Genomic DNA, 23,660 nt, shown 5'->3' on the forward strand with positions numbered 1-23,660 from the left:
AACAGCAAAAAACCTGACAAAACGCTTCCTACTGGATTTCAAATTTTATAGAACCGCACCTATAACTCCATCGGGTCCGCCTTGATTGCAATCACATATCACTTGGGTTATGGGTCTTCATCCCCTCGTATGTTGGTTCCAATCCCACTCGCCAATCACCAATTGATGCCATCGACATATCGCACTTCGCACGGCCCGTAGTCCATCTAGAATCACCCCTTTGATATACTGGGATGCGATAGCAGTCGCATATCACTATGTCTCTGGGCCTTTGGTAAGTCCTTCCCTTGGAAACTTGCAATGCGATGGTGTAATCGCAACTGTTGATCTGCGCGCTCAATCAACAGTTCGCGTTGTGTCGCCCATCGCAGTCGAATTTCCCCTCGGGTTGTCCCCGATATACTCCACCAATGCGATATCGCCAAACCCTCTAATGCAATCCGCTGATTTGATCTAGACCGTTGATCAGTCTAATCCAACGGCTCCTATGCAATGTTACTTCAACCTTCGCTTTACTTGGATTTCTGCATTTCTTTAGTGTTTTCCTCTGGAATAGTGTTTTCCGATAGTTAACATAAATGAAGACTTAGACTTGGAGGTTTGATACAAGATCAATTTTGGATCAGCAAAATTGCAAAAGAGTCTTTCTGAAGCTTTGAATGAGGTTGCGATCTTTAAGAAAGCAAGTGGGAAAGGTTATATCAGTGGAGTTTCCCACATCAAAATAAAATATCCTTATTCATACAATGGATTAAGGAGTGCCAAGACTATTGGAAAATTTCTATGGGACATAGAGAAATACCTCAAGATATTGGAGTTTGCCTTTAAAGAAGCGAAGGCAAAGGTTGTTTCATAGTTGCTAATGAAGGATGCCAAGATGTGGTGGAGAAGAAGGATGGATTAGATTTCCCATGGTGATGTTGAGGAAATCATGACTTGGGAATATATGAAGGAATGATTGTTGGCTCAGTTCAGCCCACAAGATGAAACATGGGATGCACGTATGAAGATCAAGTATATAAATAAAATCGCAAGTTTACAAGCTTATCAGTGTGAATTTTCAAGTGTGATCTTGATTTAATTGAAATGGAAAAGAAGGACAAGGTTTTCAACTTCATTATTGGATTGAAAACTTGGCTTCGCAATGAGGTAAAGAAGTAGAAGATCAAGACACTTGAGGAGGGATTGTCATTGTTAATAGTTTCATTGACCATCATGAAGAAAGAGTGGAAGACAAGAAGAAGTCAGATAAGCCAAAGGAAAAGACTTTGAATGAAGATGAAGTGAAGACAAGTGGAAAACTGAAAGGAAAGAATCCGTTGAAGTGTTGGCTATGTGAGGGTTACCATGTGGCCAAGAATTTTCTTTTGAGACCGAAAGCCACGACTATTATGCAGTCAGATAGAAAAAAGAAGGCACAAGTAGAAAAAACAATAGTTAGTGTGATTCAAGTTTTGGGTACTACAATAGCGATGAAGGCTTTCCAAAAGCATGATCCTGAGAGGCACAAGTTGGAGTATGTTAAGATGAAACTTGGGTAGGATACGTTGCTCGCTATAGTGGATAACAGAGTGACCCATAACTTCATGTGAGGAGAGGTGGAAAGAAAATTTGGATTGAAGTTCGTTCCTACTCAAGCACGTCATAAAGCAGTGAACTCACCACCAAATCAATTCACTAGACTTGCAGAGGATGTGGATGTGATAATTCATGAATGGCAAGGTAAATCTAACTTCTAAATTGTTTGTATGGATGATTATGAAGCACTTTTGGGAATATAATATATGAAACAATTTGAAGCACTAGTCGTGCCACATTTGAAGATTTTTTTTATTTATGATGTGTAACAACCCTGGTTAAAAATTCATGTAAAAAAGTATAAGACCAAGTTCATGGTACACATATACCAAGATGAATGGTGGGAAAAACATCCTAGTGGGTGTTCACTTCGGTTTATTAATGGCTTAGAAAATTAGGAAAGGAAATGGAAAATGCCTTGGAAAGGAATGAGGCATTAGTTGGAATTTATTTATGAAAATAATGAAAAATAGGAAAAAGGAAGCTGAAAGCTCACAGGTTGCATGTGAAGAAAAAAATAATGGAAATTTATGAAAATAGAGGCCTCATTGATAAAAAGGATCCCGAGGATTAGTTGGTAGCTTTTGACAAGTTTTAGTGGAGCTCTCTTCTATTCTTTCTCTCATACTCTTGGACACTTAGAGTTTCTTGGGGCACTCTTGGAGGAGTGTGTCATACTTGGGATTCAGAGCAACAAGGCAAAGGAAAAGGAAGAGAGTGTAAGAGAATGGTGAGATCAACAACTACAACTAGATTTATTTATAGGTATCGAGTTGCATGTATGGTTTCCTTACTAGTTTTTTCATGCATGGCACATTCAAGTGGTTTATTGGTTATGATTTTTCATTGGCATGGAGGATTTCCTGGATTGATAGTGGTTTTTCCTAAGCTTGTCATTTCCTAGATAGTCATGGTGTTGTGGGAGTCTTTCCCTTTTGTTTTCTGGTTGGTTCTCATGTTCCTTTAGTTGTAGGTTGAGTTATTAGTTCCTGGAACCTTGGTTGGAAAAATTCTCTTGAGCCCTTGGTGGGTTGAGTTACTAGTCCTGGAGCCTTACTTGGACAAACACTCTAGATCTCGGTAGCAACTATGGGTTGAATTACTAGTCTTGGAGCTTTCATTGAAACAAATGCTCTGTATCCCTGTAAAACTTGGGTAGAGACCAATTTGGTGATGGTTAGTGATGTCCAACCATGAGGTGGAATCACTGGTTGAGGTTTGAGATGGTTTAGCCTTTGGAAGCCCTAGTTTTGTTCTAATGGACTTGTTCTATGAGATCCCACATTCATGCTTGGAATATGGGCCATGGGTGATTACTTGAAGAGATATTTGGTTTAGCCAATCTATGGTCAGGTGGAATATGGAAGTCCAAAACTTGGTTGGATTATGAGTTCATTAATAATTTTTCCTTCTCCTTGTTATTTCATGTGTAAATGTACTGGTTCATATGTGGTATTTATGGTTGTTGTATCCTTGTTATTTTTGTTGGTTATGAGCATGTTTTATGATAGTGATGATGTATGGATTTCATCATGTTTCGATATATAAATGAATGAACAATGAATACATGACCTAATATATTATAACGCAGATAATGTGATAAGGCATCAATTCTTATTAGCGATTCTCAGATAAGTATGAGGCCCCTGTGCTCAGATCTATTGTTGAAACCTGTAGATTTCATATTTGTGATATGTTTGATGAAATTTCTGTCATGGATAGGATTGGTGATGTCAATTCCTTGATCAAGGTTTGTGTTAGATTCTTTGTCTTGGTTTCATTTATTGTCTCTGAAACCATCATTAAGTTTTGGGTAGAGGTTTGGAGACTGGCCCTAAAAAAGTGGCTTAAATTTCCTAGTCTTTGGCACAAAATAGCTAAAAAATATTGATGTCTCTCCCTTGTAGGCATTGTGGGAGAGAATGGAGGGTCCCAGTCGCATGCATTCCCATGTCATGGGAGCGACTGGGAGTTTAATTCATTGAAAGGCTAGGTTAACTCAAGGGCTGGGAACCTGGAGTGGTGGATTAGCTCCTATGGGTCCTTTACAACCCGAGGGAGGTCTATAAAGTGTTGGTTTGTTAGTTCCACTTCCTTAACAATAATTAGGGAGTTGAATCCTATCATAGTAACTCTTCATCATATGTTTATCTTGGTGGATCAGTTAGCTTGTGTAAATGTGGGAGGAGGGTGTTACAAAGTGGTATCAAAGCATGGTTCAACACTTGAACTGGATGTACGAGTTTTTTTGTCATGCATACATGTCAGTTTCATATGTGTTCTTTATGTTTTTGGACTATGTGCTTGTTGTGTATGCATGGTGGTTGTCATTGTTGTAGTTGTGTCACCATGTCGAAGTTGATTGTGTTGTTGTTGGATGTGATCACCATGAGTGCATGTCAATTATGCCTTTTTATGCATGTCTGTTGTTATGCATGCATTGTCATGGTTAAGGTTGTTGTCCATGAGGTCATTGTAGGAATTTTAGGTCATCATTATGTTGTTGATATGTTATGATGTTGATGTGTCGGTTGAGGTAAAGCAGGAGATGCAGATCATCAAAGTGAAATTGTTGCACTAGACTTCGGGGTGAGAGTAGATTGTCATATAGGTTTGTATATCTGGCATGCATACATGTTAATTAATGGATTGTTATATGCATTAGGGGTATACACATGTTTTTCATTTTATCGTTGTTCTGGTTACATGCATGGGAGATGCTAGTGAATCAGTGTGGTCATATGCACGTGTCAAATTGTCATGAATGATAGTAACTTGTTATATGTATTGTTGTTGTTGTTTTATGTAATTTAACTTGATGATTATGTTATATGTTGTTGATGAGTGTGTTATATGTTAACTTGTTGTTGTTATTGTTGAAAAATGGCAACAAGAAGTTGTTAAAAATAGAAGTGCTAAAAATAGCAATTTTGGTATCAGTGTTGGATTGGGCAACAAGGAATCAAAAATGGAAGTGCTAAAAATAGAACTTCTATCTTTAGTAGTTCAATGTGGATTCCTATTTTAGTCAATCCCTAGACTAAAAATAGGAATTAAAATTTGAATTTGATATTAACAGCAGTTTGTAAATTAATTAATTAATTCAGTTTGAGTTAATTAGTTAAGGAATTATGAACTTGAAGTCTATGTGAGGACATGCAATAGTTTCTCCTTTGATTGAGGGATCTATCCATCAGTTAAAGGATGAGGATGAGTTGTAATTATAAGTCATAATTAGTTGGCTCAGTTAACTGAGTCAAGTCCATTTAGATTAATTTAACAAGTTGTTAAATTAATGAGATTTAGTTTGTTTTTGCTTGCATGCATGTAACAATTGGTATTTTCAGATAACTGAATATTATAGCTTAAATAACTCATGCATATCAGTTCAGATAGAGACCTAGTTGAGATCAGAGAAGGCACGATGTACTATCAGCTGGATGAATATTTTTCCTATAAAGGAAGCTCATCCATGATGAAGATTTATCTCCTTTAGGTTTGTGCAGTTATTTCAGAGGTCAGTGTTGTGTGTGAGGTGAGAATCACATGGGTTGCAGCTAGAGGACTCAGGAAAAACTGTGCATAGAAATAGGAGGCTTGGAGGGCAGAGGAGAAGGTTTGTGAGAAGCCTTTGACTGTCTATGAGCAGGATAGGGATTGTACTAAGAGTTGGATAGCTTCCGAGCTAAGGCTTTGTGTAATCCAGACATATTTCCACTTGATTAAGAATACAAAGATGAGGTTTTAGGCTGGTGCTTTCCCTGGGTTATATCTTCTGTGTTATGATTGATTACTTCTCATTCTCAATTATATCTGTTCATGCTTGATGTTGCTCATGTTCAATTAAGCTTCTGCTAAGTTTATGGTAGATGTAGATCTAGTATTATGCTTTAGTACATTGCATATATCAATTGGATCTGCGGGTGATATTTCTACATGATATTAATGAGCTAGTTTATTTGTAGAGAAAATTCTACATGGTATTAGAGCACAGGTGATCAAGGAAGAACAGTATACTGAGAGGAGATTTCAAAGTTTTGAGTTTTTGGTTGAGAATTTGCAGAGCAGTTCTGAAAATTTATGTACAAAATTTTCAGAAACAAAATGTAGATTTGGATTCCTTGCGGAAAAATACCCAAAAAAATAATAATAATAATAATAAAAATAAAATAAATAAATAAATAACATAAAATAAAATAAAATAAAATCGGCTAAATCAGGGTTAGGTGGAGGGAGATGTCGCTGATTTAAAATTAGCTCTTTTTTCCAAAAAAAAATAAAATCGTGATGGCGGGAAATATGAAACAGATTGGTGTGCTAGCTAAGAACTTGTATGCACTTGAGGTACAAGATGCATACAAAGCCTTCAGGAGCAAGGCAAAGGTTAGATAGTTGGTGGTTGAGAGGGAGTGTAAATTACCTCTCAACATGTAGTGCTAGAAGAAGTCCCAGACGATTGTGGAGGAGCCACTATTGGTGTAGCAGCTTCAGGAGGTTGTGGAGCAGCCACAACTAGAGAAGCTGAGAGGAGATTGAGTAGAGAAATCTACTCATGCGGATACCTCTAGTAGGGGGAAACTTCGAGCTAGGTGGGCAGAGGGATCACATGTAGCCATACCTCCAGATAGGAGGTGGTACGATGTGGAGTGATCGTCCCAAGGAGGAGGGGAAGGATCCTTGAGGTACCCAACCTCTTTGATTCGACTTTGCTATTGGAGCCCTGATAAGGAGTAGCAGGACTGACTGATTGGATAGAGACAGATGCAGATGGAGCAGCAGAGAGAGCTACAGTGCAGGGAATCCCAAGACAAAGCAGAGCTAGCAGGTTGCAGCAATGCGAGAGGCACAAGTGTGTTGCACAATGCAGAGTAGCACAAAGGTGTGTGCAATGGTGCAATATGCATGGAGATGTTGCAGTAGCACAGAGGTTAGAGAGGGAGCACTTGTCAGCAGTAGGTAAAGCTTCAACATTAGAGTATGTTTTTAGCCCAATAGAGAGGTCAGTTGGGAGTTTTTTTGTTCCGAGAGTTGCTGGAGCAACCACACTTGGTAGAAGTGTTGCATGCAGAACATTCCAAAGGTACAGGATCAAGTTCCAGAGGAAGCCTTTCTTGTTGAGAGGGAGTGTTGAAAATGGAAACTAGAAATTGCTAAAAATAGAAGTGCTAAAAATAGCAGTTTGGGTATCAGTGCTGGGTTGGGCAACATGGAATGAAAAATGGAAGTGCTAAAAATAGAACTTCTCTTTTTAATAGTTCAGTGTGGATTCCTATTTTAGTCAGTCCCTGGACTAAAAATAGGAATTAAAATTCGAATTTGATATTAACAGCAGTTTGTAAATTAATTAATTAATTCAGATTGAGTTAATTAGTTAATGCATTATGAACTTGAAGTCTATGTGAGGACATGCAATGGTTTCTCCTTTGATTGAGGGATTTATCCATCAGTTAAAGGATGAGGATGAGTAGTAATTATAAGTCGTAATTAGTTGGCTCAGTTAACTGAGTCAAGTCCAGTTATATTAATTTAACAAGTTGTTAAATTAATGAGATTCAGTTTGTTAATGCTTGCATGCATGTAACAACTGGTATTTTCAGATAACTGAATATTATAGCTTAAATAACTCATGCATGTCAGTTCAGACAGAGACCCAGTTGAGATCAGAGAAGGCACTGTGTACTATCAGCTGGATGAATACTTTTCCTATAAAGGAAGCTCATCCATGATGAAGATTTATCTCCTTCAGGTTTGTGCAGTTATTTCAGAGGTCAGTTTTGTGTGTGAGGTGAGAATCACACGGGTTGCAGCTGGAGGACTCAGGAAAAACTATGCATAGAAATAAGAGGCTTGGAGGGCAGAGGAGAAGGTTTGTGAGAAGCCTTTGACTGTCTATGAGCAGCAGAGGGATTGTACTGAGAGTTAGATAGCTTCTGAGCTAAGGCTTTGTGTAATCTAGACATATTTCCACTTGATTAATGATACAGAGATGAGGTTTTAGGCTGGTTCTTTCCCCAGGTTATATCTTCTGTGTTATGGTTGATTACTTCTCATTCTCAGTTATATCTATTCATGCTTGATGGTGCTCATGTTCAATTAAGCTTCTGCTAAGTTTATGGTAGATGTAGATCTAGTATTATGCTTTAGTACATTGCATATATCAGTTGGATTTGCAGGTGAAATTTCTACATGATATTAGTGAGCTAGATGATTTGTAGAGAAAATTCTACATGGTATCAGAGCATAGGTGATCAAGGAAGAACAGTGTACTAAGAGGAGATTTTAAAGTTTTGAGTTTTGGGCCAAGAGTTTGCAGAGCAGTTCTGAAAATTTATGTACAAAATTTTCATAAACAAATAGCAGATTTGGATTCCTTGTGGAAAAATACCCAAAATCAAAAAACAAATCGGCTAAATCAGGGTTCAGAGGAGGGAGATATCACTAATTTAAAATCAGCTCTTTTTTCCAAAAAAAAAAAAAATTGTGATGGCAGGAAATGTTGTGGGGAAAAATGCCTATGCAGGACGATCCTATCCACCTAAGGTGTGACAGTGCCTTAGCAACAAACAGATACAGCTATTCTAGTTTCTTCCTTTATGAAATGTGAAAGAGGGGAGATCGATAGACTTACCGTTATCTTCCGTTTGTCCCTCGATCTAGATCCTCTTCTCTTTGGGTGTTCACAGCTACTTGCCTCCTCGCTTGCTCAAGAGAACAGCTACTTGATTCCCACGAGATCACAAGAGAACAGCTACCTGTGACAAGAGAACAGCTATTTGCGACAAGAGAAGAACACAACACAAAGGCAAATATTCATATTCATAAATGATTCAGGATTAGAAGTAAATCAAATACACTAATGCAATCATACAAATACACCAGTATATAGGAGAAAACCAAGATAGCTTTATTGATTGATAACAAGGTTCAGGAAGAGATACAACCCAGAGGGCTCCAATCCAGCATCTCCTTCCCAGCAGAATGGAATTCCTTCTTCAGCTCCCTTCAAAGCATTAAGCACCCAATGATTCCAGTCTCAAACCAACAGCAATTCTTTGCAATAACAAAATTCCAGCCTCTAGATCTCATGGAGGAGAGATCTATATATAGATGTCTGGAGAGAGGATGAGTCAGCTTGAGATCTGACTAGTGTCCTCTCCCTCTGTCAGTTCTTGAGTCCACTTGGAGATTTGGAACCTCTTACTCATCACCAGTCGAATTCCCTGAGGCAAGTGTCATTTTGGAAGCTTCCTGAGCATTGACACATTGAGGAATGAGCCTGCCACTTGTCCAAACTCGCTCAGTGTAGGTAGCTAGTGTTGGAGTTGACATTCAACGCAGGTAGCCAGTGTAGCAGTTGACATTCAGCGCAGATGCTCAGTGGAGCAGTTGACATGATCCTGAATTGACTTGTTTTTGAGTGGTTTCAGGTGGAGAACTTCTGTGAATTGCTGTGGTTAGTTAGCCTTGTTCCTCTAGGGGTAGGAACAACATGTTTTGGGACTTTGGATCCCTTAGATTATGGACATTTCATGCTCAATGCTGTAAGGCACAAAAATGTCTATAACAATTGCCCCCTAAAGTATGAGGCCGTTTATCGGGTGAAATGCTTTATCCAGGAGGGTCTGAAGTTCATCCATTTGCTGGGAGGAGACCTGTAATAAGATACAATACAATACATTATGATTCATACTGCTTTCGTGATCTAGCTGAGTCGGGCATTCCCATGCTCAGCTTTATAAATTCATTTTTGTACATAGAACAGACGATCGTCTGATGGTAGACTGATAATTTTGGCGAAACTATCATCCTTTGAATAGGATGATCATCTGCTGCAATGATGTACATCTCAAATGTCTTTATTTTTCCTGAATATATATCGCAGCCCGGATGGATGAAACTAGATCCGGGGTCTTCAAACTCGTTCGATCTTCACTCTAAGTACAAGTCGATCCATGTGAGAATTGTGCTGAAGTCGAACATGGAAAGACATCGCTTGATTACCGGTCAATGATGTAAACCGTTAACAAGCGCGAGAGGAATCACCGGTAATGATAATGACCCTCAAGGTACTGCAGTACAATTCACGTGGTGTGAATAAAGGACTTGGCGTCAAACACCACGCAAAATCTTCTGGTCGAAGGTCATTGATGTATACCTATCGCCGGAAGTGAGAAACTTGCCATTGAGGCATGCAAGCTTCAAAGTACTGAAGGGGTTGTTCCTAGATCAACTTCTTGGATAATGAGCTGATGTCGACAAGAAGCGATCCGTCAAAGGAGGGCCTTGATGAATCCCACATCAGTGACACGGAACGGAGCTAATGATTTTAATGGAGGTGAAAACGATCTGTGACATATGATTCAGGGTGGCGGTCATGAATGGATGAAGGATAATGTATGGCAGTGGAAGGGACCTGGTTGACTCTTTCTGAACGACTTCTCTTGAACATATGGCGACACTGATGCGATGGATCGGTAGCATTACCCCAAATATGGATGGTATGGCGAGACCATGGTGATGTGACCGATGAATGAAACAACCCAACCCAATTGTGGTACGGAGGAAAAGTGTCATGTTCAAGAGCGACTTGCTACCATCAAAGTTTTCTTTAGTTTCTCCCAATTTTTCCCCAGTCATTGCTGACCAGTACCTCTTTATTTTTGTCAAGCTTGAGGAGGATAACATTGTTCTATAACTTGCCCTTCGGGCAAGCCCATCGCTATGTTTTAACGAGCCTAGCGATAGGGAAACTCGTTCTCGTCTAAAGACAAGTTTGTCGCTATTTAATGATTTTAACGAGTCTAACGACAAGGATAACTCGGTTCTTTTCATTCTTAGAGAGTCTGAAAAGATACATAAAGTCAACTCCAAAATTCCTTTTTCGTCATCTAATCCCTTAAGTCCGAAAAAGTATAAAACAATACAGAAGGGATGAGTTTTCGATAGTTTTAACGAGCCGAACAAAACAAGCGCTCGATCTTTTTGTGCAATAATCCCTCAGGTCCAAAAAGATTAAAATCTAGAGGAGGGATAGCTCTTCCGGTCGCTTTAACGAGCTGGGAGGCCAAAACTCGGCAATCTTTTCATATTTTACGAGTCAGTTGAAAAGAGCTTAAAGAAGACTCGTCTTTTGAGGAACGAGTGATAAACAGGGATAGCAGCTGATTCCAGGTACAGGTTGGAATTTTCCAATCACGGCAGTGTCACAAGGATGGCTAGGTGAAATCACTCTTCGCAGCTGTTCCTCAAAATGGGTAAACAATCATATGGAGGTGAACGATTGGCCAAATGAAAAGTGGAGGTGACAGGTGCAAACACGACCAAGGCTTTTATGGCAGATAAGGTTACATACACAATGGTTATTTACCGGTAATGGGTTCATTTTTTAAAGATCTTGAATGCGCCAAAACACTGCTCAAGCTTATGTTTTATTTTTGAACGAGCATGAATTCCGCGTTAAAACTGCTCGGATCTTGCGTTTATTTTTTAACGAGCATGAACTTTATGCTAAAACTGCTCGTTATACCAGTCATATGATAAGAGTGTCTCATTGGAGATGCTATTTTTTATGGAGCTTCATCTCACGTAAGCTTTGCCCCGGATCCTTTCTTTATGCAAGTTCGGAAACGACTAATCCTACGAGTTTAAAGGGTTAGAGGTCCTAAAAATTTAAAAAATAAATAGTCGCCCCTTGCTTGCACTCCAAAAGGTTTGCATGCCCCCAGGTATAAAACAGAGTTTCAAGGTTACCTCTACTTCTCTTCCGCCAAAACATTTGTTTTAACGAGAGAGGCTTACCTCTTTCAGGTTACCCAAAGATTGTCTCGTTAATCTTTCAAACAAAACACTTCTTCAGCAATGTCTACCAAAATAGACAAGGGTGAATGACTCTGGCAAACACGTAACTTTGACAAAAGAATCTTATTCTAGAACAACCCCTCTTCCTCTACGGACGGGGTACGGACTAGTCATATTCTCCCGCGGAAACCTACCCTATACCCAAAGTTTCCCTGACGAAGCAGGCCAGGACGCATGCCCCCTGGGTTCCAGTCATATCCTCCCGGATTACTCGCGCTCATCAAGAGGACGGACCATGGGTTGAGACACTTCTTGCGTGTATAGACCATTTAGGGATGGCACATGACTATTTGCGATGCGTGATCCGGGAAATGAAAGTTGGTCCACGAGCTTGACCACTCTTCCTTCATGCGGAAAACACATTACTCTAAAGAGTGAGGAGACGATGGCTCCCATGCAATATATATAGTCTCGTCCAAGGAGTAGGTTATAATCCAAGGGTCCTTGAACGACCATCACGTTCATTTGAACGGTCTTCCCTTTCAATGTTATGGGCACATTGGGGAGGATCCCTAAAGGTCGACTGGTTCCTTTATCAAAGCCTGATATATTTCTCATTTCAGGAAAAAGCGCAGGCGAACCAAGCGCTTTCCAAGCAATAGAGGAAAGGATACTCACAGATGCCCCTTCATCAATAACTGTGCTAGCCATTACCATTTTGTATATTTGGACAATAATTCCGAATGGTATGCTAGCTGGCAAGCGGGGTCTGCCTAGTTGGTTCCAGTCAAAGGACACAACCAGGTTGCTTGGTGGTGGGACCGAGTATACGGCCAGATAGCGCTCTGATGAACTTCCTTCCTGCGATAAAGGAATGGTGGCATTGCCCCCTTGATAATCAGAGTCAGTGCTGATGCAGAGAATCTGGACGGTGTCATCTTGATTTTCCTCTGTGATGGTGTCATTCGAAGATAGATCCTCTGAAGGCAAAACCGGGTCAACTGTCGTTTCAACCTTTAGACTTTCGTCAGGTATGGATTCAGACGGTTCATCTTCAATGACAGGTGCTTCGGCTGACCACCTGGGCGGGTCAGCCGGGTTCTCAACTAGTGAGGGACTTGGCAGGAGTCTTTGATATCCAGGAGGGAGATGCGCTCGTAAAATCGGGCGATCTTCCAGAACTCTTTTTGCCTCGTCTAAGAAGGGACAACGGTGGATGGCGTGATCGCCTTCACACAGTCTGCAGGGAAATTTAGCTTTCCCGCTCTGTCCTGGGGCTTCACTCCCACTAGTTGACGGTGAGCAATCAACATGGCTATCAAAGGTCGATGCTACCGAATTGTGCAAACGGGGGGACCAGTCTCTTAGTATCCGGGGGATACAGGGACAATCTCTATGGAAGTGGTCTCCCTTGCATATGACGCATGGCGATTTAGGCCTTGCAAGTGTTGTGTGTGGATTTTTGTCATATGACACTTGTTTGCCCCCAGTCGCCTTAGGCTCCTTCTTCTTCTTCTCTTTCTTCTTCTTCTCCTTCTTCTCCTTAGGAACTCGGTTTTTTGATTTACCAGTTCCATCAAGCGAAGAGGAAGGAGGAGAGGGAGATGAAGTAGAAGGCTGGGAGGCAACTCTTGTCTGATCTAACTGTTGACTCGACTGTTTAGGAATGGTGGTGCTCTGAACGACATTGGTTGAAAAGAGCCAGACTGGTAGGCCAATTGTCAGTCCTGGAAGCGACAATGTGGCCATGTGGGGCGCACCAACATCTCCCCAAGAGGAGAAGGGACTAGGATTTCCACCAAGGGGAATTCCTTGGTTGGTGTGCTCCATCTTTTCAACCTAAAGATCAATGCGGGAATAAAGGGTGATTGTTCCGTTTAAAATAAATTGTTAACGACGCTTTAGACACAACTTGCTTTTTCACTTTTAAAGAGTCGAGAAAAAGCTAAAGATGACTCTAGTCTCCTTCGATGTTTTAACGAGCCCGAAGTGAAAAATGCTCGGATGGACTTTTTCTGTTATAGAGTCTGAAAAAGGCCAAAAGAAACTGCTCTGGAGTTCTAGGCAGAGGGTGTGCCAAACTTTTCGCAAAACCGCAGAATACTTTTTAGGGTACGAGCGTCAATCTTCGTGAATGCTGTGTTCACTGCATTGCGATCAGTAGGGCGGCCGACACGGCTTCCTAAGGATAAAGGATATATGCCTATAGGGGTCTCCCAATATATACGCGACGGTACGTGGGAGCACAATCCGTACTAGCACTATCGTCCCTCAGGAGGAATCACCCACCTTCCACGAGATCGACAGTCACTAAGCTTAACGACGCCGGAACACGTCTCTAGCCTAGACCTCTATGTTGTGCGTTATGTTACAAAGCGTTGTTAGGTTCATTCAGTTTATTTTAGGTTGATCTTTTTAAAGTTTGCCTTTCAAGGTTCACCACGAGATGTATGATACAAATTCCTAAATGCAGTCTAAAGATGATAAGCAAGCTTTATAATCTTTTCAACTTTGAAAATCCTAGCTACTAAGGGAAAAGAAAGACACTATCTTTTCTCAAAGAGCAATCAGCACACTCTAATGCACTCTTTCCTAAATCAATCATGCAAACTTATCAAATGCAAATGCACAATGCAGGTGTTTGTTTTCCACTTTCTTAGTATATATGCCTACAAAGAAAGCTTTTTGTACAACTTTGAATTTGCTTTTAAATGATCAATACAAACAAGTTCACTTTTTTCGAAATCAAAGAAGATAGAAGAGATTACAACACTTAACGATTTTCGAAATAAAGACTTGTTTTGACACTTAAAAGAGACAAATTCAAACCAATAAGCAAAAGTAAATCTATAATCAATCTGCAAACAACCAATGAACTCTCTTCTAAGATCACAATCAATCAGATCTGAATCAAAGGCTACAGGATGACTATTTTACTCATGCAAAGGAAAACTGTAAATGATGCCACAAACACATAAAAACACTTACAGTCTTTTTGTACAAAAAGAGGCGAAATCTAAGCAAAGAAAAGGAGTTATCTGACTGGTACCTATGCTGGTTAAAGGCTGCAAAAAACAGAGATCAAAACAGGGCAACAGACAGCAGAGAACCCCAGCTGCACAAGGCTAAATTGGTTTAGAGCAACCTCAACACTGAGGACTTGACATTCAGCGCAGGTAACCCTCATGGGACCTGCGTTGAAATGCAGACTGCCTTCACAGTAGTTGCGCTGAAGGAGAAACTCTCGTTTCCCCTGGGTTCTGGGTCACAAAATGCTCAAAAATCAATTGTTTTAGGCCAAATCAGAAACACAAGCAAGGTATAAACAGAGGGATGCTTTGAGAGGGTACTAAAGACTATCACAAAGGATCATCACATCATTTGTGAGTCCATTGTTTGATCATAGCCAAAATCCAGTGAAGGATCAAGGCAGCAACAGTCTACTTTGCAGAAGCAGTTCGATGCTATTAAGTCTATGAAGCAAACAATGATTTAAACACAAATAAAATGACTAAACAAATTCTCCCCAGCGGAGTCGCCAATTTGTTGTGGGGAAAAATGCCTATGCAGGACGATCCTATCCACCTAAGGTGTGACAGTGCCTTAGCAACAAACAGATACAGCTATTCTGGTTTCTTCCTTTATGAAATGTGAAAGAGGGGAGATCGATAGACTTACCGTTATCTTCCGTTTGTCCCTCGATCTAGATCCTCTTCTCTTTGGGTGTTCACAGCTACTTGCCTCCTCGCTTGCTCAAGAGAACAGCTACTTGATTCCCACGAGATCACAAGAGAACAGCTACCTGTGACAAGAGAACAGCTACTTGCGACAAGAGAAGAACACAACACAAAGGCGAATATTCATATTCATAAATGATTCAGGATTAGGAGTAAATCAAATACACTAATGCAATCATACAAATACACCAGTATATAGGAGAAAACCAAGATAGCTTTATTGATTGATAACAAGGTTCAGGAAGAGATACAACCCAGAGGGCTCCAATCCAGCATCTCCTTCCCAGCAGAATGGAATTCCTTCTTCAGCTCCCTTCAAAGCATTAAGCACCCAATGATTCCAGTCTCAAACCAACAGCAATTCTTTGCAATAACAAAATTCCAGCCTCTAGATCTCATGGAGGAGAGATCTATATATAGATGTTTGGAGAGAGGATGAGTCAGCTTGAGATCTGACTAGTGTCCTCTCCCTCTGTCAGTTCTTGAGTCCACTTGGAGGTTCTTGCTTCCACTTGGAGATTTGGAACCTCTTACTCATGACCAGTCGAATTCCGTGAGGCAAGTGTCATTTTGGAAGCTTCCTGAGCATTGACACATTGAGGAATGAGCCTGCCACTTGTCCAAACTCGTTCAACACAGGTAGCTAGTGTTGGAGTTGACATTCAACGTAGGTAGCCAGTGTAGCAGTTGACATTCAGCGCAGATGCTCAGTGGAGCAGTTGACATGATCCTGAATTGACTTGTTTTTGAGTGGTTTCAGGTGGAGAACTTCTGTGAATTGCTGTGGTTAGTTAGCCTTGTTCCTCTAGGGGTAGGAACAACATGTTTAGGGACTTTGGATCCCTTAGATTATGGACATTTCATGCTCAATGCTCTAAGGCACAAAAATGTCTATAACAGGAAATATGAAACAGATTGGTGTGCTAGCCAAGAACTTGTATGCACTTGAGGTACAAGATGCATGCAAATCCTTGAGGAGCAAGGCAAAGGTTAGATAGTTGGTGGTTGAGAGGGAGTGTAAATTGCCTCTCAACATGTAGTGCCAGAAGAAGTCTTAGATGATTGTGGAGGAGCCACGATTGGTGCAACAACTTCAGGAGGTTGTGGAGCAACCACAACTAGAGAAGCTGAGAGGAGATTGAGTAGAGACATCTACTCATGCAGATACCTCTAGTAGGGGGAAACTTCGAGCTTGGTGGGTAGAGGGATCACATGTAGCCATACCTCCAGGTAGGAGGTGGGGCGATATGGAGTGATCGTCCCAAGGAGAAGGGGCGGGATCCTTGAGGTACCCAACCTCTTTGATTCGACTTTGCTATAGGAAACTTGATAAGGAGTAGCAGGACTGACTGACTAGGTAGAGACAGATGCAGATGGAGTAGCAGAGAGAGCTACAGTGCAGGGAATCCCAAGACAAAGCAGAGCTAGTAGGCTACAGCAATGTGAGAGGCACAAGTGTGTTGCACAGTGTAGAGTAACACAGAGGGGTGTGCAACGGTGCGAGATGCATGGAGATGTTGTAGTAGCATAGAGTTTAGAGAGGGAGCACTTGTCAGTAGCAGGTAGAGCTTCAACATTAGAGTATGTTTTTAGCCCAATATAGAGGTTAGTTGGGAGTTTTTTTTGTTCCGAGAGTTGTTGGAGCAACCACACTTGGTAGAAGTGTTGCATGTAGAACATTCCAAAGGTACAGGATTAGGTTTGAGAGGAAGCCTTTCTTGTTGAGAGGGAGTGTTGAAAAATGGAAACAAGAAATTGCTAAAAATAGCAGTTTGGGTATCAGTGCTAGATTGGGCAACAAGGAATGAAAAATGGAAGTGCTAAAAATAGAACTTATATTTTTAGCAGTTTAGCGTGGATTCCTATTTTAGCCAGTCCCTGGAATAGAAATAGGAAGTAAAATTCGAATTTGATATTAACAGCAGTTTGTAAATTAATTAATTAATTCAGTTTGAGTTAGTTAGTTACGGAGTTATGAACTTGAAGCCTATGTGAGGACATGCAACAGTTTCTCCTTTGAATGAGGGATTTATCCATCAGTTAAAGGATGAGGATGAGTTGTAATTATGAGTTGTAATTAGTTGGCTCAGTTAACTGAGTCAAGTCCAGTTAGATTAATTTAACAAGTCGTTAAATTAATGAGATTCAGTTTGTTATGCTTGCATGCATGTAACAATTGGTATTTTCAGATAAGTGATTATTATAGCTTAAATAACTCATGCATGTCAGTTCAAATAGAGAGCCAGTTGAGATTAGAGAAGGGACAATGTACTATCAGTTGGATGAATATTTTTCCTATAAAGGAAGCTCATCCATGATGAGGATTTATCTCCTTCAGGTTTGTGCAATTATTTCAAAGGTCAGTGTTGTGTGTGAGGTAAGAATCATATAGGTTGCAGCTGGAGGACCCAAGAAAAATTGTGCATAGATATAGGAGGCTTGGAGGGCAGAGGAGAAGGTTTGTGAGAAGCCTTTGACTGTCTATGAGCAGAAAATGGATTGTACTTAGAGCTGGATAGCTTCCGAGCGAAGGCTTTGTGTAATCCAGACATATTTCCACTTGATTGATAATACAGAGATGGGGTTTTAGGTTGGTGCTTTCCCCAGGTTATATCTTTTGTGTTATGGTTGGTTACTTTTCATTCTTAGTTATATCTATTCATGCTTGATGTTGCTCATGTTCAATTAAGCTTCCGCTAAGTTTATGGTTGTTATGCTCTTAACCTGCAAATCAATACCCAAGCGAAGAAAAGATACCGAGAACACAAAATATGCGAAGAAAATATACCCAGAACACAGAATAGCAATGATTTTATTATTCAGAGAGAAATGTTCACAGGCCTCTTCGAGGGGGCAACCTCCAATAGAGCAGAGCTCGATTACAAAACAAGACACAATCCTCCTCGCAGGGAGTCTCTATCCTTTATATATGACTCATACATGCAATACTACGAGCCAATATCGTGGGCTTTATTAATACCATCTATCTAATACTACCGCCTATTTACCATCTATCTAATACTTCCGCCCATTTGCAACTAACTGTGGTCCCGTCATTAATTGCGGGTTAACCACTTACAAATATTAATATGGGCTTTATTGACTCTTGACTATGACGTGATCCCAAGACATAAATAAGGGGGTTAGGGTGGGACCCTAACATGCCCTCCCCCTTAAGACTAGCCTTGTCCTCAAGGCTGAAGCTGCGGAAACTGCTGAAGAATAGTGGCTAGTTCCCAAGTTGCATCTTCCGGAGAGGTGTCTTTCCATTTGACGAGGACCTCCTTAATCATGCGGCCGCGCAGGTGCTTGTCTCGTGTGTCTAGAACCTGTTCAGGTTGAAGCCAGATTGACCCTTCTTCGTCCAATTCAGGTAGACTGGTTTGAACTCGGAAATTGTTCCCAATCACTTTCTTGAGGCACAATACATGGAAAACTGGGTGGATTTTTGTTGTAGGTGGCAAAGCCAACTTGTAAGCCACTTCTCCAATGCGCTGAAGTACTTGGTATGGTCCATAGAATTTTGGGGAGAGCTTTTGACAACCCTTGTCTTTGAGTGATGTTTGCTTATATGGTTGCAGCCTCAAAAAGACATGATCCCCTTCTTGAAATTGGCGCTCTGAGCGATGTTGGTCAGCCTGTTGCTTCATACGGTTCTGAGCTTGATGAAGAATCTCGCGCAGATGGGCAAGCATGGTTGCGCGGTGTTGTAGGAGTTGATCCACGGCTTGTACTTTGGAGCACCCCGTGAGATAAGAAGTAGGGGAAGGCGGAAGTTGTCCATAGACTGCTTCATAGGGAGTCATTTTGGTGGTGGCATGATAGTTGGTGTTATACCACCACTCCGCCAGAGGTAACCACTGTACCCAAAGGTGTTGCTTTTCTGAAGTGAAACACCTAAGGTAGGTTTCTAGACATTTGTTGACGGCTTCGGTTTGACCATCTGTTTGCGGATGATATGAAGTACTGAGTTTGAGTTGAGTGCCTTGTATTCTGAAGAGCTCCTGCCAAAAATTACTGGTGAAGATTGGGTCACGGTCGGATACAATAGAAGTGGGCATGCCATGCAATTTGAAGATCTGATCCATGAAAGTTTGAGCAACCAAGGTTGGTGTAAATGGGTGGGGTAGGGCACAGAAATGAGCATACTTCGATAGTCGGTCCACAACCACCATGATGACTGACTTGTTCCCAGACTTTGGAAGACCTGTAATGAAATCCATGGAAACCTCTGTCCAAATTGACGCCGGAATGGGCAATGGTTGTAATGTGCCTGGTGTGTTGACGGTTTCCCCTTTGTGGCGTTGACAGACGTCACATTCTGCTACGAAAGTAAGGATGTCCTGTTTCATGCCGGTCCAAAAAAATGATCTTCTGGTGCGAGCATACGTCTTCTGAAAGCCCGAATGTCCTGCAATGGGAGATGAGTGCAATTCTGCCAAAATGCGACTTTTGAGGGTGGATGTTGGTGATATTACGACTCTGTCCTTGTAGCGAAGAATATCATTCTGCCACGAGTAGCCCTTGCTGGAATTAGGATCTACCTGCAATTGAGAAATGAGTTGGGAGAGCCCTGGATGTGAAAACCATTCCCTGCGAGCCTCTTCAATCCAGTCTGGAATGGGGAGGGAAATTGCGAGCAGAGTACTTTCCTCCTCAAATTGGCGCGACAATGCATCTGCTACCCTGTTATCTTTCCCTTTCTTGTAAATGATCTCATAATCATATCCCAGCATTTTGGCTAACCATTTATTTTGTTGAGGGGAAGATAGGCGTTGCTCCAAAAAATATTTAAGACTGTGATGATCTGTGCGGATTTGGAAACGTCGCCCCAACAAGTAAGGTCTCCAGGTCTCAATTGCATGTAAGATGGCCATCATTTCCTTCTCGTAGGTAGATTGGCCCAGATTCTTCCCACTTAGTTGTTGGCTGGTGAAGGCCAATGGTCGCCCTTCCTGCATTAAGACCGCTCCAATACCTGTTCCCGAAGCATCACATTCAATGACAAATGATTTGGTGAAGTCCGGTAGTGCTAAGACAGGAGTGGAACACATGGCGGTTTTTAGAGCGGTAAATGCCTGTTGTGCTTCCTCATTCCAGAAGAAGGAATTTTTCTTTAGGAGTTGCGTTAGGGGCTTCGCTATGCGGCCATAGTTGTGGACAAATTTACGATAATAGCCTGTGAGACCCAAAAATCCTCTCAAGCTTTTCAAGGTCTTAGGTTGAGGCCATTCTTGCATGGCCTGGATCTTTTTGGGGTCCACCTTGACACCTTCGCGCCCCACAATGTGGCCCAAATACTCAACTTCTTCCATGCCAAACGAACACTTAGACATCTTGACAAATAATTTATGTGTTCGGAGCAGTTGCAAGAGTAGATCTACATGCTGAAGATGTGCCGCCCAAGTGCCACTATAGATGAGGATGTCATCGAAGAAGACAAGGACAAATTTTCTGAGATATGGTTTGAGGAGGTGATTCATAAGGCTCTGAAAAGTAGAGGGGGCATTACAGAGACCAAATGGCATGACGAGGAACTCGTAATGGCCTTCATGAGTTCTGAAAGCTGTCTTGGGAATGTCGACTTCCTTCATGCGAATTTGGTGATAGCCTGAGCGAAGATCCAACTTAGTGAAGAATTGAGCCCCATTGAGTTCGTCCAGCAAATCGTCAACCACTGGGATGGGAAATTTATCTTTGATTGTTAACTTATTGAGGGCCCTGAAGTCGGGACACATCCGCCACTCCCCATCTTTCTTGAGGACCATGACCACTGGGGATGAATAAGGACTAATGCTGGGACGAATGACACCTGCTTCCAACAATTCCTTGATGATTTTTTCTATTTCATTCTTTTGGGTGAACGGATATCTGTATGGCCACACATTTGGGGGTTGGGCCCCTGGAACCAATGTGATGCTATGATCATGTTCCCCTCGCAAGGGTGGAAGCTCATGAGGCTTGTCAAAGACCGTCCGATGTTTAACTGGCAGAGACATGGTGTCTACTACCTGGATGGCATTAAATTGAGCTACCACTCCATGATGGCCCTTTTTTAACAATTTTTCCATTCTATGCGAGTTGATGATAGAGGGGGCTCCTGCCTGAAGTCCACGGAGGGTATGTGTGGAGTTGTTCTGCTTAAAACTCATATATAACTCCTGGAAATCCATTGTGATTGGCCCAAGGGTGCGGAGCCATTCAGCACCTAGGACAATGTCGCATCCCCCCATGTGTATGGCAAACATGTGGGTTTTCAACTGATAATCCCCCATTTGAAGTTTGACATTTTCACAGCGGCCTTCACATTTCATTGTGCCCCCATCTGCAATTTGGACCTGGAAGTTAGAGACTGCCCGTACATAACAATGCGCTGCTTCGGCGATTTTTTGATGGATGAAATTATGGGTACTTCCACTATCAATCAAGACTATTACTGGGCGATGTTTAAGAAAACCCTGATTTTGAGAGTTTGAGGGGAAGAGATTCCTGCCAACGCATTGAGCGAAATAACTGGGTCATCAGATACAATCTCCTTTTGGTTGTCTTCTTCGATCGCCTCCGGTTCCTCAAGAGGTGGATCTTCCTCGGTGGAGCTGTAGTCAGTGGCATCTATTTGAAAAAACTTGGGCTCCTTGCATTTATGCCCAGGGGAATATTTTTCATCACAGTAGTAACATAGTCCTTGCTTTCTTCTCTCGGCCATTTCCTGAGGTGACACCTTTTGGACCTTAAGTGTCTGAGTCGTGGTATGAGCTTGTGGGGGACGACCTTTAGTGGGGAAATTGGGGCGGCTGTATTGGGCTGTTATGGCACGCTCCACCTTACGGGCTACCTGGCAAGCCTCCGTCCATGTGGGAGGGTGGTGGAGTAGAACTTGAGCTTTGATGGCTTCTTTGAGACCACTGATAAAACATTCCGTGTAGAACTCATCTGAGAGATGGTCAGTGCGGAAGGCCAAGGCTTCAAAAGCGGTGATATATTCATCCACTATACCCGTCTGTCGGAGCTTAGTGAGACGGCCCAAAAAGGAGTCTCCCTATTCAAAATGATCTCGAAGAGCTTTGGAAAATTGGGCCCAACTCGAAAAAGGTGCATTGCGACGTTGATGCCATTCTGCCCATTACCATCTTTCATTGTCCAAGTACATGGTCCCCACTCCAATCTTTGTCCAATCATCTTGGAGATGATTCAATTTGAAATACTATTCCATTTGTGCTAGCCATGCGGACGGGTTAGAACCATCAAATTTCTATATGTCCAACTTGGGAGGTCGCTGACTATCCAACTTAGGAGGTGGTAGATGGGTGTGCCAGACGTGAGGAGAGTGGCTAGACTCACCCTCAAGGTGTATATGGTCATTATAGGGTATCTCAAGAGCTGGCTCCTTGCCCTTAGCGAGTGCTTGCCGTACCATGCTCGATAGGTCCTTAAGCGAATCTTTGAGCTCGTTCATATCTGTTTCAAGTTTGTTTAGTCTTTCATTGGCCATTACTTGAGCTCTAGTTTCCACCATACACCAACTTGATGAAAATTTGGGACCGCCAAAAATTTTTTTCTAAGAAATTGAATGGTACCACCGTGCTCAGCTCGTTGTCCTGATGCTGATGGGCTAGGTCACAAATAAGCACTTCGGAAGATCTCAGACTTTTTTTTTTTTTTTTCTTTTTTTTTTTTTTGGAAAACTCCTAACGGAGTTTTACTCCTTCCTGATCAATACTGCAGTCGCCAAATCCTCAAACTGTCAATGCCGCCAAAAGTCCTGCGAAAATCATATCCAGGTACAGGAACCCTTCGCAACTACTCCGATCTGGTGGATATCTGAATGGTGGAACAACTGCTGCTGCTGATCTGGAATATCCGATCTGGTGGATCTGAGAGATCTGAATGGTGGAACAACTGCTGCTGCTGAACTGGAATATCCGATCTGGTGGATCTGAGAGATCTGAATGGTGGAACAACTGCTGCTGCTGATCTGGAATAGATGATGTGTGATCCCCCGATAGAAAGGGAACTATGGTCTTGGGGAGTGTCAGGTGCTACAGATCGCAATATACATAAGGGTCTGACAGTAGTACTCGGCCCAATGTTTCAGGGCTCTAACTAAGGAGGATCGACCGTACCCTTAGCCGTACAACCCGACTACCCTATCGTACGGGCGAGTAATCTCTCCGAGTGTTGTTCTCGGTGTACTGTAGCAACAAGACGGCCGAAGGTTTATCTATGGCGAGGTTTCAAGGGAGCTAGGGGGCTTCCTATATACCCAGAGGGTACATGGAAGACAGTCCGTGCGCGGTTCTGTCTAATGCGCTACTACTCGAAGGGGTACCTACAGGGGTTACAAGGGAGTCCAACAGACGTGACCACCTCTTGTATTTCCTGCGTGCATGCCTCCCCAAATCCGCAGGTTTATGCGCTTAACGACAGATCCCGTGGTTTAAAGACGCTGGAACACGTCTCTAGCCAAAAAAAAATTTGCTAAAATTTGGAGATCCCACCGAGCCCTGGAAAGTGCTCTGATACCACTTGTTATGCTCTTAACCTGCA

Source organism: Pinus tabuliformis, chromosome J (genome assembly GCF_031772625.1).
Source record: "Pinus tabuliformis cultivar Carrire ecotype Pingquan chromosome J, CPIR1, whole genome shotgun sequence".
Lineage (NCBI taxonomy): Eukaryota > Viridiplantae > Streptophyta > Pinopsida > Pinales > Pinaceae > Pinus > Pinus tabuliformis.